We start from the raw sequence: 16,059 nt of genomic DNA on the forward strand, positions 1-16,059 counted from the left end.
TATTTAAGCGCAATTTCATTTGAGTTTTTCAAAAGGCCTAATTCGGACCTTCGTTATTATGATCGTTAACCAATTAAAATTCTCAGAACTGAGCTCACGAAATATCTTTCTCGAAGCAAGATTTTCTTAAGGTAAAACGTAAAGAAATAGAAAAAAAACACGGGAGCAATGGGTATCGATTTTCTTCACTTTGTTCCATTAACAAACGGCAATTGACACTTTCACAAAATAAATTTCGCAATTTATAAGAAAGCCTAGCTAGTTCTAGAGGGCATCTCCCACGAGAGGGAAGCCCCAATAAAAACTCAATAAAATGATTGCCTCGGCTATTTAAAAAGAAAAAAAAAGGAAATAAAGAATAGCTATAGCTAGGAGAGGGATAGGGCCAATATCCCGCAACTACAAAATGTCTGGTTTTCATCGCGTGCCCAAAAGTAATGGCTATTTTACGTTCAGTTTCCTTTTAGAAACCAACACGGAAATAGACCCAATTCGACCATTAACCTCCGCTAATATCACCAATACGCTTAAACGTTACTTTCACTAGAAGGAATCGTAATTTCTTTAAGTTTAGTCAAAGGCGATGAACCCCAGGCCGCCTGCCGCAGTTAAGTAAGAAAGAAAACATCCTACGCAGAGACAGGGAAATTTAATGGAAGTATTAGCCGATGTCAACATGTTTTGTCTCTCAATATATATATAGCATAATCTACTTAAATGTTCTTCCGCACGTCCGACTGTACTCACTTATCATGTGACATTACTCTCAATTGTTAAAGCGCGAGACATTTCCAAAATGAAAAGTAGGCTTATCGAATATCGTATTGACAGAACACGTGACAAAGAACCAAGGGCTTCATTTATACGCCATCGACTACTGGCCACAAGTTACTGACTCCTCTACTAAAGAACTGTATTATAAAACCGGGCGATGTACAAACGTGAAAGGCACTGAAATTTCATCCAATTCGATTCGAAGTTAAACTTTAAATTTGGCTTTAACCAAATGCAAGCAATATAAAAGCGCGGGAAGATTTTGGTAGATTCACTATAGAGCCTTTTATCTTATCAGATCCCCCCGGTTTCTTGGCTCATCCTATACTCTTTATATTTGGTACAAGCCACGGTAAGAAAGCTTGAGGCTGATGAAAGTCGACGAGTATAAAAGAGGCAATGTACATTCTTGGCCAGACAAGCTGCCGCTCTCGGCTGGCTCGCAGCCTGGAAAGACGAATTGGTTTGGTCTACCCGAGCCACGTAACTGTACGCAGCCTCTCTGACATTAAGTAACATCTTCCATCGGCTGGACTTTTCCTTCCACCACGTGGTTAAAGCCAGCAAATGGTATATAGTCATAAGCCTAAATACAAAGTCACCGTAAGTTAACATCGCCTATCATTACACTAGTCAGGTTTTTGTAACCATCTATAAACGTGAAGAGGGAAAGAAAGGTTTTGTGATTGTCTTATTACTATTCTGACCGCCATTTTTCAAAATGGCCGCGGATTTCAATTAAAATCATGGCGAATCTGCTACAGCATGTAACGAACACCTAAACGAAATTTCGTTTGAATCGGATTGCTGATACAGCGTCAGATTGCTGGTTTGGTCTTATGTCGTATTTGGGGTTCTGAACTTACGGTGAATATACTTATAGTATAGTAGAGAGAGATACAGCCCCGATCTTTTCCCAAAACCAGTGAATTTTTGTAAAGGCTTCCTTCGTATAATCAATACTTTAGCAACTTCAGGCTCGGGCCTTACAATGCCTTATTCTCTCCGCTTACTAGGTACATGGCGTAGATCGAGAAAAAGGGGAAAGTTTTTATAAAACTCTTTAGGTCTAGTACAGCAGTTCATTCCGCTTGTACGAGGCTCACCAAAACGTCGAGATGCTCTCTAGCGTTCACACCGAAACATTTCCGGTCGAAAGGCTACAAGATCTAAATTGAAACGGAAAACATACGCCTTGTACAATGTCACCCCTTTCAAACATCGCTCCCTAACATAAGACAAACCCCTAAAATTGGCCTAATGCCCTTTAGCAACGATAAATAGACCAAAAAGTTACCAAGTTTTGGGAAAAAAAAATTCGCGGATTATCCTCACTCAGGGTTGTCAACAATTTTTCGAAATTGAAATTCCCTGAATTCTTCAGGTTTTCCCTGACTATTTCCTTCCGACTAACTCCAATAGATAAACCATAATCCACTCGAACATATTTTATACCTTTTATATATTCAAATCTAATCTTAAACTAAAATTCTCTTGAAAAAGATTTGGTTATAAAATGTAATCTAAAAAAGCCCCTCTGCATATTTTCAAAGAACACCTGCAAGAAATTTCAGATACGCGTGCCTAAATACAACCATCCACACTACTAGGAATATGTACGTTTGTTACTAAAGATAAGAAACCCAGTGCAACTTCATTTAATATAAACCAGCGTCTAGATTAGGTAGCGTTTTAAAAAATATTTAAATCAGACCGAAAAACAAAAAAAAAATTCTAATTTCAAAATTTTTCATTATTTTTAAAAACCTAGGGTAAATCTAGCCCCCGATATGTTAACTTATGATTAAGAATTATAAATATGATAATATCCAACAAGGAATATGGAAAAATAGGAAACGTAATAATAACCCGTGCACCAAGTACGTGTGCCTCGTTCAAAGGGGTGTCATTAGGGAGCCACTGTTTACGTAACATGATACCATTTGACCGAATAATCACGTCCAAAACGGAAGGGAACATGTCATTTCGGAAGGAAGAGAAAAAACAGCGTACTATTGATCGTATATAGTCTTTACTTTTTAGCAGCAAAAGAGCTTATAGGGACAAGTTCTCTCATTTCCCTGGAGCCCATTACAAAATATTAACTCGGAATTTTTCCACAAGAAAATATAGTGACCCTAAGGTATAATAAACCTGATATCAATTTTTCCTATTTCGTTTTTAAATAAGCTCGTTTGGTATAGTTGAACTATATCACGCAACGTGTACGCAAATAGATAGTTTACAACGTGCCTGGTAAACAAACCGGGATATTTTATGGAAAAATCAATCTGTTTACTGTATATACCAGCAAGAAGTGATATCTAGTTTATTAGGGAGAAGGTTTAAATTCGCCACATTTATAATCTAGCTTTATCTCCAGTCCAAACGTACGTAGGTCAGGAGTTAATCCCCGCCTCTAAATTACAACCAGCCAGCATCTCATTGGTTCTTGAAAACTCACGTCAGCGCGAGGCGAAATAGCCCGGGGCCTCCTTTTACGTCCCCCCCCCTTGTATTTTGAAAGGGGGACTGGGACTATGGCGCGCGAATACTTAGGAAACTTATACCTTCTCCCTAATAAACTAGATATCACTTCTTTACAGTACGGTTCTTAAGTATAGTAATTTTCTCAACGTATAAAGGCGGATTTTGTGGGAGAAGCTACGTACTTAAATTAAATAATTTTCATTAAAATTAAACTGTTATATTTTAAAATTCACGAAATAATTAATTATATATATTTATGGAATTTTGGATAGAAAACAAAACTAAACCTGCAGAGTCACGTGACCGTCTACCAAAGGGATTTAAAGGTTTATCCTATTGCCAGACACGAAAACTTTTATTTAGCAGTTGAAAAAAAAAATTGCAAGAGCTTGAAAAAGAGTGAAACCATCGAGTAGGGTTGGTTCTTATCTTATAGGCCTGGCTTCTTCCCCTATAGGTAATGTTTCGAATAAAGCCCCTCGCTAACAAATCAATAACTATTTTCCCCCAAAGGAATTTTTCTTTTCGTCAGAAAAAGAAAAACTATTAAGATATCAAATACGAACTTATTTCTTTTTACTCGTGCAGTTTGGAGTTTTTAAAATAAAGAGAACTGTGCAAAAAGGTGAAATAATACAGATGTTTGAAAATACATCTAATATTCGATAAAACTTTGTTTTTGGTTTGGTTTTTTCTTATCGAACAGAAGGTCAAAAATAGATATCTTAGATCAAATTTTCATTATTAATTTATTATTATTATTATTATTATATAGGCATTAATTTATTATAGTTTCTGAATTTTTATTACCTCAAGATAGAAACAATACGAATAATAAAAACAAAATTATTTCCTTCAAAACGGGTTTTAGCCAAAAAGGTCACTTCCATCATACCCTTTTCTAGATCTTATTTTGGAAATGGGTCGCTTGGTTGTTTAGTCTGTTTATTCCTTGGAACAAATAAAGAGGCAAAGAGTTTCGAGTTACTACGTTGACCCCTTGACCATAAACGTCGCATTGGGTGATTCGACATTAGATTAATAGATCGGAACGAGCTTCGCTTTTTCCTTTCCGGAGATTCGAGTTCAGACGTGACACGAGAATATTAGGAGACTTCCATATCCGGTCTAACCAACCATCAACACTAAATCTCGTGCTAAATCTAGTTACATCACTTAAGTCAGGGCCCTCCAGGGTCGGATATTCTTACAAATCCCACAAATCAAAGGCTTAATAAAAAATTTAATATATTCATTAACCACGTGACAATACGATGAACTTTTAAAACACGTGAATTTAAAAAGAAAACAAAGGCTTAAGAAATTTGTCTAAAAATTGTCCAGGTAAGATTGTTTAGCCGCGAAAATTTATCGACCACAATGGTACTTTCTGAGTATTTATAGGGATAGTAGCGTTCTCTAGTAACAAGATATAGAAAACACGTTGAATAAAAGGGCCGAATATACAGGGTGCTTCTGATAAGTCGGCTATAAATTAATTAAAAGGGTGTGTTCATTAGGTTAAACTGAATGGAATGTGTCAAGGAACATTCAGGGATCTACAACATTTAGTTACGGGGATATGACCCCAAGAACGTTTTAATTTAAGCCAGACTTATCAAAAACACCCTGTATACTGTTATAACTTGATTTCTTAAATATATAAATTATTAACCAAAAATGGAAATTTTTTTTATTCATTTTGGCCCGTTTAAGATCAAAGGAAATGTTAATTTATTTATTATTAAAATTACGTCCCTTACGACATTTTAGAAGTTAAGGCCTTTTCAGACGACAAAACTTTTGACTCAACTGGATGGGTCAAAAAATTTACTCAGCAAAAATTGGTCTGTAATCAATCCTTAATTTTGTGGTTCAACTTTTCTAACTTCCGTTCGCACCTACCAATTAGTTTACTCAACTCAAGTTTAGTAAACTAAATGAGTCAAAAAGTTCTATCGTCTGAATAGGTTTTAAGTGTGTTTACAATCGCTTAAAAGATCCCATCCATTTCAAACAGGAAATAAGGAAGTCGACGAAAGGTATTTACGTTTGTTCAAAAACACTATTACCGAAACCATTAGAAAGGCTATGTGTATATACGTTCTTAATATTGGAGTTCGAATCATCATCTCGTATGTGTATACTTTGAATTTTACTTTCAAATGACTATTTTATTATGCATGTAAATGGGTAACATATTGGCACGAACACGAAAACCGTCAGAACTCTTGACAAACCCTTATAAAAATTGGGCAGACAGCATATATTAAACGTAGGAAGGAGATATAGGAAACTTCGGTAGACTTAAGGGTTCGATTTAGAAGTATTTTTGACAGTCGAATCATGGTACAATTTAATTACGGTAAAGCTGAAGGAACAGATTTGAAATCTCAGAATTTTTGTTGCTTTTAAAATTTTTTGCTCGTTTTGCCTTAGAAACTCCGATTCGAGGGAATTTAAAGCAAAGAGTACTAAATGAAGGAATGTCTACAGACTTCAGGGTTCGGACGATATCATATTGAAGTTTATGTTTATCCCTGGCTAAATTTTGCCAAAAAGGTGTTTACCACAACTCACACTTCATCACACCTGGAGAATTGAAATCCCTAACCTTCGGGTTATGCAGTTCATCTCAAATTTCAGTTGGATGTTAATTTTATAATGTTAAATAAAGATCATTATACAAAAACTGACCTCTAGATTTAAATGAAAATTAGATTTAGTTCCAAAAACCTCAGTTAAGAAAACTGATGAAAATAGGTTTCAAAGGTCATACTTAAAAATTATATTAAACGGTGAAAAATTAAAGGAAATCTCTTGAGTATCTATAGAGAGGTAACAATTCTATTTTGAAAATGGCACTGAATCTTTTAAAAACCAAGCCGAGCTGCCGAGAGATGTTATTTCTCCAAAACCACACTCCGACAAGGCGAATTTCTCATTAAAAATTTAATTTCAACTTTTCATTCCGCACAACGGAAATCTCTCCCCCTTCATAACATAACGTTCCAATTATCTTCAAGTTCTTATATTTGTAGAAGGAACATTCCCATTTTCGCGTCTCCTTGGAGATTACAAGCACATTCCTTGTGACTGGCTGCACGAGGAAGAATTTAATAAAGCGATACTCAAATTGGGAAAATTAAAATTTAAACGAAATCACTTTATATAAAGTTTTATCTTCACGCGAGATGAATTTTCCTGACCAATCAGAGCCGAGTATCGTTTATGAATAATTAATTCATATACTCCTGCGTCGAGTCTTGGTTATTTAAAGGACAGAGTGTAATTTATAATTAATATAACGTTGGTAATATATTTATTGAATCATTTAATTATTCCTTTAAATAAAATCAACACTCATTATCCAATACAGCTGCATCGAACTTCAATTAAGTTTAAAACAAAATATTTGCGTAGTTGAATTCAATTAAAACTATGAAAAGATTTCAATTTATTAGCGGAGTTGCTAATTATCAGGCCTGGTAATTGGATTTGTTAACAAAGAAGATAAATTAAGAGTGCATATAAAAATAGTATGAAAGAGGCTTTAGTATTTTTCACTAAAATAAACAGTAATTGTGTTAAAAGAATTTCCCGAAAACAGTGGCCCGGACGGCAAAATGTCATAGAAAATTTTTGACCCAAAATAGTCCAAAGAACATCCCCCTTAATTTATACCAGACTAATCAGGAACACCTTGTACAGTTTCTCCGCAAAGTCATTTAGTTCTTAACCCATTTGGGGTGTGGTAAGTCAATATAAGACCGCAATCATATTTTTAAAAATCGATGGATATTTTATTGTTTACGATAGTAAACAGCCTAAAACCTATAATGGCGAAAACAGTTTAGAAGGTTTTTACGTAATACAATATTCAATAGATTTCTAACACGTACGAAAGTCATAAGGTTGGCTCGCCAGAGACGATCATTCTTTGAAAAAGAAATGAGCACAGAAGCAAGAAATATCAAATTTTATGAGATGCCATAAAACTATGATACATAATGGAGAAGTAAGTTTCTTTAGGAATTCTTTATTGAGGTAGCGAACAATTTATTTAGTATAAACGGTAAACTTGCCAAACAGATACATTTGAAACACGTGATGATAAATATGAAGATAGGCCTAATTTTCGTAAATAAATCGAAGTTCACGAGCACACGTGTCATCTCTAAAATCACGTGCAACTAACCCTTTAAAGGGAGAATGAAAACTTATCAAAACATTTATGTAAATTTCATATAATTTTTCAAACTTGCCTAGGAAATAAATCTCGTGAGGTGACGCTTTTAATTGGCTACATAATATTATTAATATGTTATTAAAATAGTTTTCGTTCGTCTAAAATGAGAGTTAGGCTTAGTTGGCGAGTCATCTTTTGAAACTTTGAAGAACTACATAAATTGCTCTGAAAGGTTTTATTTATAATTTCTATGTTATTTTATCAATATAAATCGATTAAAAAAATGGTTGTCCGTCCATTTCATTCTCCCTTCTAATTATTTCTATTATTACTGAAGCATTAAAATTGTATACGCTAATTGAAGCAACGAAAACGCGCAGCAAAAAAAAAACGAATCCCATCAATGATTCTACGTTCCTAGCATGCATTGCGTAAACAAAACATTTACGTAAAAAATTGGAATTACATTCTTCAGAGCGGAGTTGGAGTCAACCGGGGTGGGGGATGGGGTTTGGGGGTGACTACGTTAATTAGTTTCCGAGTTATTAAAATTTTAATTAGGGTTGGGATCTCTTTGATACGCGCTTTGCGTTTTCACTCCATTGGACTGGGCAACGACCGATGACTTTCAAAGGAACCTTATCATATTTCTATTTTATTTTAATCCGTTGTCCAAGGGGATAGTTCCACCTAGTCACCCCATCTGGCGTGTGCTTCGCGGAGTAGCCTAACGCGTAGTGTCCCGTTACGGAACCTTTGCTGCTTGTATCTTCTTTAACATTGCAGATTAGAAACATGGTTCCAATTAATATAGCTCTTTCGATTAAAATTAAGAAATAATTTTCGCAGGGTATACCTGTAATACTGTTCCTTTAAATTGAACGGCTGGTCTCTCCGCTTATTAGTCTTTCGATCTCATAAACAAGATAGGGAGAGTTTGCGTGACCTTTTTCGAATACCGAACAAATATCTGAATATTCTTCTCCCCCCCCCTGCTCGCGACGTCGGGGGTTAAAAAGAGTAAAAGTCGTTGCGAAAGATTAAAACCGAAAGCGCCTCCATCACCGCACATATGACTCTCTCACCACCGCGGGAAATGATTACGTTCTGAGCACCCCCCCCCCTTGGAGCATAGAGTTGACACGGAGTAGCTACGTCCCATGGCAATGAAAGCTACCTTGCGTACATTCTTAATTTTGGTAGGGGATTGTTAAGTCCTGCCGCGTAGCGCCATTTAAAAACAGAAGCTAGTAGCCTAGTCCATACGGATTTGAAGCATTACCATTTACCAACGTGTTCATAAAACTCCAAGGATATTGGGAGGAGTTCGTTGCCTTAGATGGGTATAGGTATGGATACTACTACTACTCCATCTCACCTCTGTCCTCCAAGAGCGACCGAATATCCAATTAGAAATAAACGAAGCAAAAATGAAACAAGAGTTCAAAGAAGAAATCTGATTTTTCCGCACGACCGCTTTTATTTGAAAAAAAAAAAAAAAAGGAAAAACTTTTTGATTTCTTTGAATTTAACTGTTATTTCTTTTGGAATTAATTAGTTAAATTTTTGGTTTTAAAAGTGAACAGATACATTGTTATTACACATCTTAAAACGGTACCGATGTTACGTTCAAAAACGTCTAGAGCCCTAGAATTTGGAGCGAGAAAAACACACTCATTTCATTTTTAAATGAGGCTTGAGTGAAAAACATATAATTTAACAAAAATTCTCACCTAATTTTTCTACATTCTCTACAGAGTTTCTCATTCAAACTATTAATCTTTATTTCCAAAGAACTTAGAAATATTTAGTTAAATTTTCAATTAAATTTGCATATTTGTGCCTGAAGGTTTTATCTGTGAATTTTTAAGTAAGCCAAAAAGTTATTGGCAATAAAAAATAATTGAAAAAGAAAAAACATTTTTTTTTTGTTTTTCACCAACAATAATAAAAACCAAAAAGAAAAATAGTAAAAAAATCCAAAAAAAAACTGTTTCTGTCTTTTAAAACAATATCATCCCTTAAGCTTAGAGACTGAGGTTTCCAGCTAACCGTCACATTGGAGTAAATAACTAAAGAAGGCATTAACGGTCTGGGAAAAATAGACAATACTATACTCTTTCCCTATAGGTCAATTTATAAAAGGAAGTGAAATTTCTAGAAATAATTTCTCCAAGTCACAAAAAGAAAAAGGGATTCTTTATTTCCGCCTCGAAATGTCTTCCTTAGAAAATAAAGATAAATCCCGCAACTCCCCAAAAGTTAGTTCGCCAAAGCAATCGAGGTAATAAAAATACTATATAAAATTCCATTTTCTAAAGGATCAAGTTGACCCTCCCTCCTACGACCACGACCACCACCAAATCCTCCGTCTACTGAACGTAACCCCATTGTCTCTAGCCATAGTCTCCAGTGTAAACAGTAAACTCGCATCCCATCTCTATACGTATACCCACCTGAAAGCGGCGGAAACTGAATATAACGTTAGAAACCACTACGCTTTTCATTATTATTTGAGAGAACCAACCAAGGTTTCTAAAAATTCTAAACAATAGTCGCTAACGGCGAAGTAGAATATGAAGCCTCTTCATAAGTTCATATGTTCCTTCATTAAGTTTGTCACTGGTAACTTAGAAACTGGAGCTTGTAATTTTGAAGTGAATGAGGTAGGTCATAGATTCAGGGTAAAGCGACGCCTGGTGAGACGCTCACTGTCAAAGGCTTAGTAATGCAGACTGAATAGGAAGATGGAAGTCCTGCAAAATTAACCGAGTGTACATAGCCAATTCTCCCTTGTCGTGCTCGAACTATAGCTCGAGCTGTAAGTCTCCAGCATATGTAGCGTCATACTTAAGGAACATACCTTATAAACTTATGGTTCTTATATCGCAATTTTAAAGGCTTACTGCGAAGACCGATTCGAGGAAAAGCCGAGTAATGTTAAGGTTTGTATAAACTTAAAACTTAAAAAACGCTGATAATTATAAACGCAAAATCTTTTAGCAAAAGCCATAAATCTTAAATGAAAATAAATCTATGGCATCAAGTTGTGTATTTACCCTAAAGTTTTGTGGAAAGCAAAGATACTTAATTACTTCTAAAAAGGCCTGTAAGAAAGTAAGGGAAGACACGTGAGATCTTTCTGGTGAAATGAAACAGATCTCATAATATTTAATTAGCCAAATCATTTTAGGTGTTAATACTCATACACTCACAAAAAAACCAAATAATTCAATTCTAGGCCAAGATTAACTCCACTCCTTTTGATTCGGCTTAAGTTTAAAAAAGAAAAGACTCAGTGGTCAGGTCCTATAGATATATTCTACTTTGTGTTGTGTCTGAAAATGCTAATGTAATTAAAATGCAAATTTATTTCAGAGACCCCTGGCTTGTATTCGATAACACTCGACGGGAGCGTTGATCCTTGCAAGACATTGCCGTTGCCGCATTGCTTATTGACGTTGCTGCGCGTTTAGTCCTGTGGATCCGCTATAATTCAGTATAGCGGGGGAAATGTTCGAGGAACTTAATTATCATCTCAATAGAGCTTACACAACAACAACAACTCTTTGACCGAAAAACGAAAAACATCACCAAGCTCATCTCAAAGTCAAGTTAAAGAACAAGCTGATATGTTTACCAAAGTGATCTAATCCTTTCTGTTTCGTAGGAATTTAAACTTAAATATTTATTAAGTTTAAGACGACAAGCTTATTATGTCAATTAGTAAACTTCTTTACTGCGCATTTAGTTTAACTTAAATATTCAAAGTAGGCCTAGACCTTTTCGTATCGTGCTAAATTTACGCTTTACTTCTTCCCAGAAAGGTAATATATTAAACCTTGCTGTTTGCCTGTTTGGTAGTAAACATCCTTTCAAAATTCTTGCGTTCAAGGTCCGAAATATTAAATGGTCGCCAAAGAGTTTCCTAAAGTTAATACACTGCAGAGTTGCAATTTAGTAAATTAATGTATGTATAGAGTTGTTATACTACACGCTGTGGAAAATGTTTTCGGGTGCTAATTTGGTAATGATTCAAAAGCAGAAATTGCAATCGTTAAAGCGAGGGGAATCTTCGGCAACTTAAAACAAGCTACAAAACTATACATAGTTACTTATCAAGTCTTACACGAGAACTTTCACAATAACTAATACCATAAGTTTATAAGATATGTTCCGTAATTATGTCACTACCTATACTCGGTAATGCTAGAGAAAATTAACACTTGGTTAATTTTGCAGGACTTCCATCTTCCTATTTAGTCGGTATTAAGCCTTTGACAGAGCCTCACCCTGAATCTATGACCCACGTCACTTCATGACAAGCTCCAGTTTGTAACCAATGACAAACTTATCATATGAAACATATCATATTAACTTATGCTAACACGAGCATCGGCTCCATATTCAATTGGTTAAAGAGAAATCATTTTCCGATTTCTCTCTGCATGCTATTTCTGTATATATTAAGCCTGAAAATAAACATAAGGTCGAAAACTTGGGAATGAAATAAGCGGCTAATCGCAACTAGCGTAGTGTACCTTTCACGAGTAATTCACGGTTCGCCGCGTGCCGAGTTAACTGGCGCGTACAATATAAATGGACACTCCCTTCTCGCCCGCCATTTGCCATATCGGAGAGAAGCTGAATTTATGTAAAAGTTCGAGCAAATATGAAGAACTAATATTGGTACACTAAGAATGTTGAAAAACATTCAAGACTCCGCGACTTGGATAAGAAAAGACTTGATGTTATTGCTTTATAGTATTTATACACCCTGTATATAACATATAGTACTCAGGAAAGTAGTTCTAGAGATCACCTCCTACATATATACATGAACAATAATTTTAATCAACAAATTTTACCTCTTTATAATACTAGTATAAAATTAATATTTTTAAGAAAAATTATTCCAATAAAGAACATTTTTTCAACGTTCTCAGTTTGGTGAATTAGTTCTTGATTGGAAGGGGGGGGGACGGTTCTAATTTTCCAAATTAGTATCGCTCTCATAAGCCAGTCAAAAGTTTAAGTGCCTTTATCTTATTATTTTTGTATAAGCGGAATATTTGACAAGTGCACTATGGTATTGGTGTATTCTTGGTTTATACTAATTAAAAGCTAGTTAATTTTTCAATGGGTTCCTTCATACATAAAATGTATTTTATCGAGATTGTAAAGGTTCGCGGTTGACTTCTTTTACTAGAATGATTCAATTTTTAATGCGTTTCAAGAGAATCGCATGATCTGTAATGTTTATAATATAACCGTATTGGCCCTAGGAAACAAATCCGCCGCAGCGATATTCATGAATTTATTTCATTTACCCTTAAATAGCTTACAGGTTTGATTGAGCCAACACCATTTTGGCTTAAACTTTCCCCTTCACCTTCAGTAAAAATTTGAATTTATTATTAATATTCTTTGGTGAATAAAATTGATTCATTCATAGTAAAGTACGTAACGTAAAGGAACTAATTTTAAATATTTTAACATCTCTAGTTACATAAAGGGAATAATAGATTGAAGTAACCTGCAGGGTACAATGGAATTTGTTATGAAGTATAGGAAACAATGGCAAGTTCTCTGTTAAATATAGAGCGACATAAAGAATAATACCGAATCTAAGACTACCAAGAAAACATCAAAGAAGCTTAACGTTTTATCTCCCAGCCTTTGATTAAAATTGTAGCACCAAAAAAGGTGGTATGACCCAAGAACGATTGGATTGTTTCCATGGGCATTTTGAGTCTCAAAAGTTATATGACCTTTTGTCCCAAGGCATACAAGATTTATAAATTAATTTATTATTTATTTTATCAATACAAACTGATTATAAAATAATCGGCCATTTCACTCTCCCTTTAAATAAGTGAAATTCATCGATGGATATGAATCGATTTCGAACATGGTCCGGACATTATATTGTCACCGATTCTTCAGTATAATTAAATACCCAATCGAACAGACGCTTAAATTTATTACCACTTCAATATCGCATTAAGAAAAAAAAAACCTCTTTAAAACAATATCACAAATACTCGATTCTTAGATTCGATTAAACTTCTAAAGATAACCCATCCTAGATTTCAGAAGTCAATAACAAACTACCCAACTTATACTCGGAGTTAATACAAGGCCCATAGCTTAGTGCTACTGATCTTTAAGTTGGGGATGAACCGTATTAAAAAAGACACTCCATTTCATATATAGGTATATAGGGTAGGATTCTAAGAAACCGCGAGGGCTATTCTTCAGTCTGGTCGTTTTTGTAAGAACGAATTACTTCGGCTACAAAGAATCGAAACTTTTTAGAAATAAATCAAGTAAACTCGGCCGATCAATCCTAGCCGGTGGACTGGTTTAGCATTAAAATAACGAAAACAGCGAACAACACGAAGTAATGACCACTCAACTGTTTATCTCTTTTCAAGCGATGGCAATTCATCCATCAAACAGACCCGGCCGGCTATAAGGCATAACCTTATTCCGACTAGGGTCAATTACTACATGGAATGGAATCATAATGAAAATCAGTAGAGATCGCTTCAGCTTACTTAATGATGCCCAACCCTTGAAAAGCAGGATGGCTATTTTTAAACAGCTATACCAAGTCTCCAAATTAAACTTTCCGACTCCATTTCGATGCTCTCTTGGAAGATATCTTTCAGATTTGTTTCCATATCATTAATTGTTCTGGATTTTAACAGCAGCAGCGCTAGCGAGGTTTGGCTATCTAGGGTCTACAGCGAAGTCCCTTTCCTCTGGATGCGGGGCCCTTGACTTTAAATAGACCAGTGCCCCGGAAAAAGGCAATTATCCCCTCGTCATCACTCAAGTCATGTATAGCAGATTATTCAACCCCAACATTTATTTTTTTCAGTATTCTTACACTCTCTCCTTCCAAAATACCAGCCTGTTTTTTATTTCAGCGGAAAAATATGGTGTTACTTTCAAATGGCTGTATCTTACACTTCCTCGTTGCATGGCATTATGAGGCTGAGGAAGTCAAAGATGTGTTCAATCTTCGAGATAAACACGATAGTTCGTATTTGGTTTTTCCACTTAGCTTAAAGGCAAAGCAAATCAGGCTGGGAAATAAGTATTTTTAATTTTAAATGGACAAACGCCCAACAGAGCGCAAGCATTTAATGCGGGTGGAAGGAATGTTGGATAGGTGCTCTTTCCCTCTCCTAACTTTCCTCCATGCTCTGAGAGACGATGCAACTTGCATTATAAAATAGTCGGTTAAATTTTTCCTACGTTACAAAAATGATTTCAAACCTTGCAATATAAGTTTCATAAATATCACATTTTGTAATTTACTGAGAACTTAAATGATGTAGGAAAGAGGGATATGGTTTTCTTGTCCTTACTAGAATCATAAGTTTATAAGATATGTTCTATACTTAAGTTTGTCACTGGTTACAAACTGGAGTTTGACACGAAGTGAATGAGGTAGGTCATAGATTCGAGGTAAAGCGATGCCTGGTGTCAAAGGCTTAGTACAGACTAAATAGGCTTAGTACAGACTAAATAGGAAGATGGAAGTCCCGCAAAAAAACCACCGAGTGTAGTTTGCAATTCTTGCGTCTAGCTCAGCAAGTCTCTAGCATTACTCATAAACTTATGCTAGAATCTATGACTGGGACCGTGACTATATCTTATCCGTGTAACCACAGTCAAACATAAACTAATATCGCGTAGAAATATGAGAAATTCCAAACATATTTTTCCTACGGAGTTTCCTATTAAACAGTGCGCTTGAGCAAAACCATTTGAATTCCAGAAAGGTTGGAAGGAAAACCGCAACGGTATACATAAACTACTTTTTATTGTAAAATGTTTCCCAGGGCGCTAGTAAGCTTATACTCGTATCCATCTCGCGTTGGTTGTAAATTCCCAAAACTCATTTTGTTCCTAAGAGAGTAAATATGATAAACGAAGAGGTATACGGAATTCGTCTCACGTTTATTTTACTGGTCTTTAAAAAATGTTGAATTAAACCGCTAACATCGTTGCCTGCTTAGAAATGATATCGTATATACAGGCCCGACACTATCTCGAAACCACCAAGGCCCAATAGAGTTTCATTTTTGTATTTAATAGCGTGCCATATTGGATTCCCCGCTTAAAGGGTGGGTTACAAACGACAAATAGAAGTGCGAAATGCATCGCGCCAATTATGGAGACTCGGCTGTGGTTTAGCTTAAACAAATGTCACTAGATGCTCCCATAGTCGAGGGGTGGAGTTGACTGACCCGCTATGCTTAGCAAAGGCTAGTTTCAGCTCCGCCCTCGAGAATTAATTCCAATTGGTTCCTGCCTTTGGCAAGATAAAATTGGTACAAGACAACTGTCGCGCTCCCAATCGTCGTAGACCCGTCACCGTGTAGTAGATTAGCCAGAATGTTAGGAAGTAGTGCCACAGGTTCCGACATTTGACCATCCCTTGAAATACATTTCTTTCAAACATTCTTATATTCTAGATATTTCATTCCCGCACCATACACAGCAAAAGTACCGACTGTACCTGTATAAAGAAGATAAAAACTTTGCGCCGCAAAACGGTCCGAGAAGTAGCGCGGCTATTGTAAAAGAAT

This window comes from Phalangium opilio, unplaced genomic scaffold (genome assembly GCF_054372755.1).
Source record: "Phalangium opilio isolate 3A_F unplaced genomic scaffold, DU_Popi_V2 ptg000082l_1, whole genome shotgun sequence".
Classification (NCBI taxonomy): Eukaryota; Metazoa; Arthropoda; class Arachnida; order Opiliones; family Phalangiidae; genus Phalangium; species Phalangium opilio.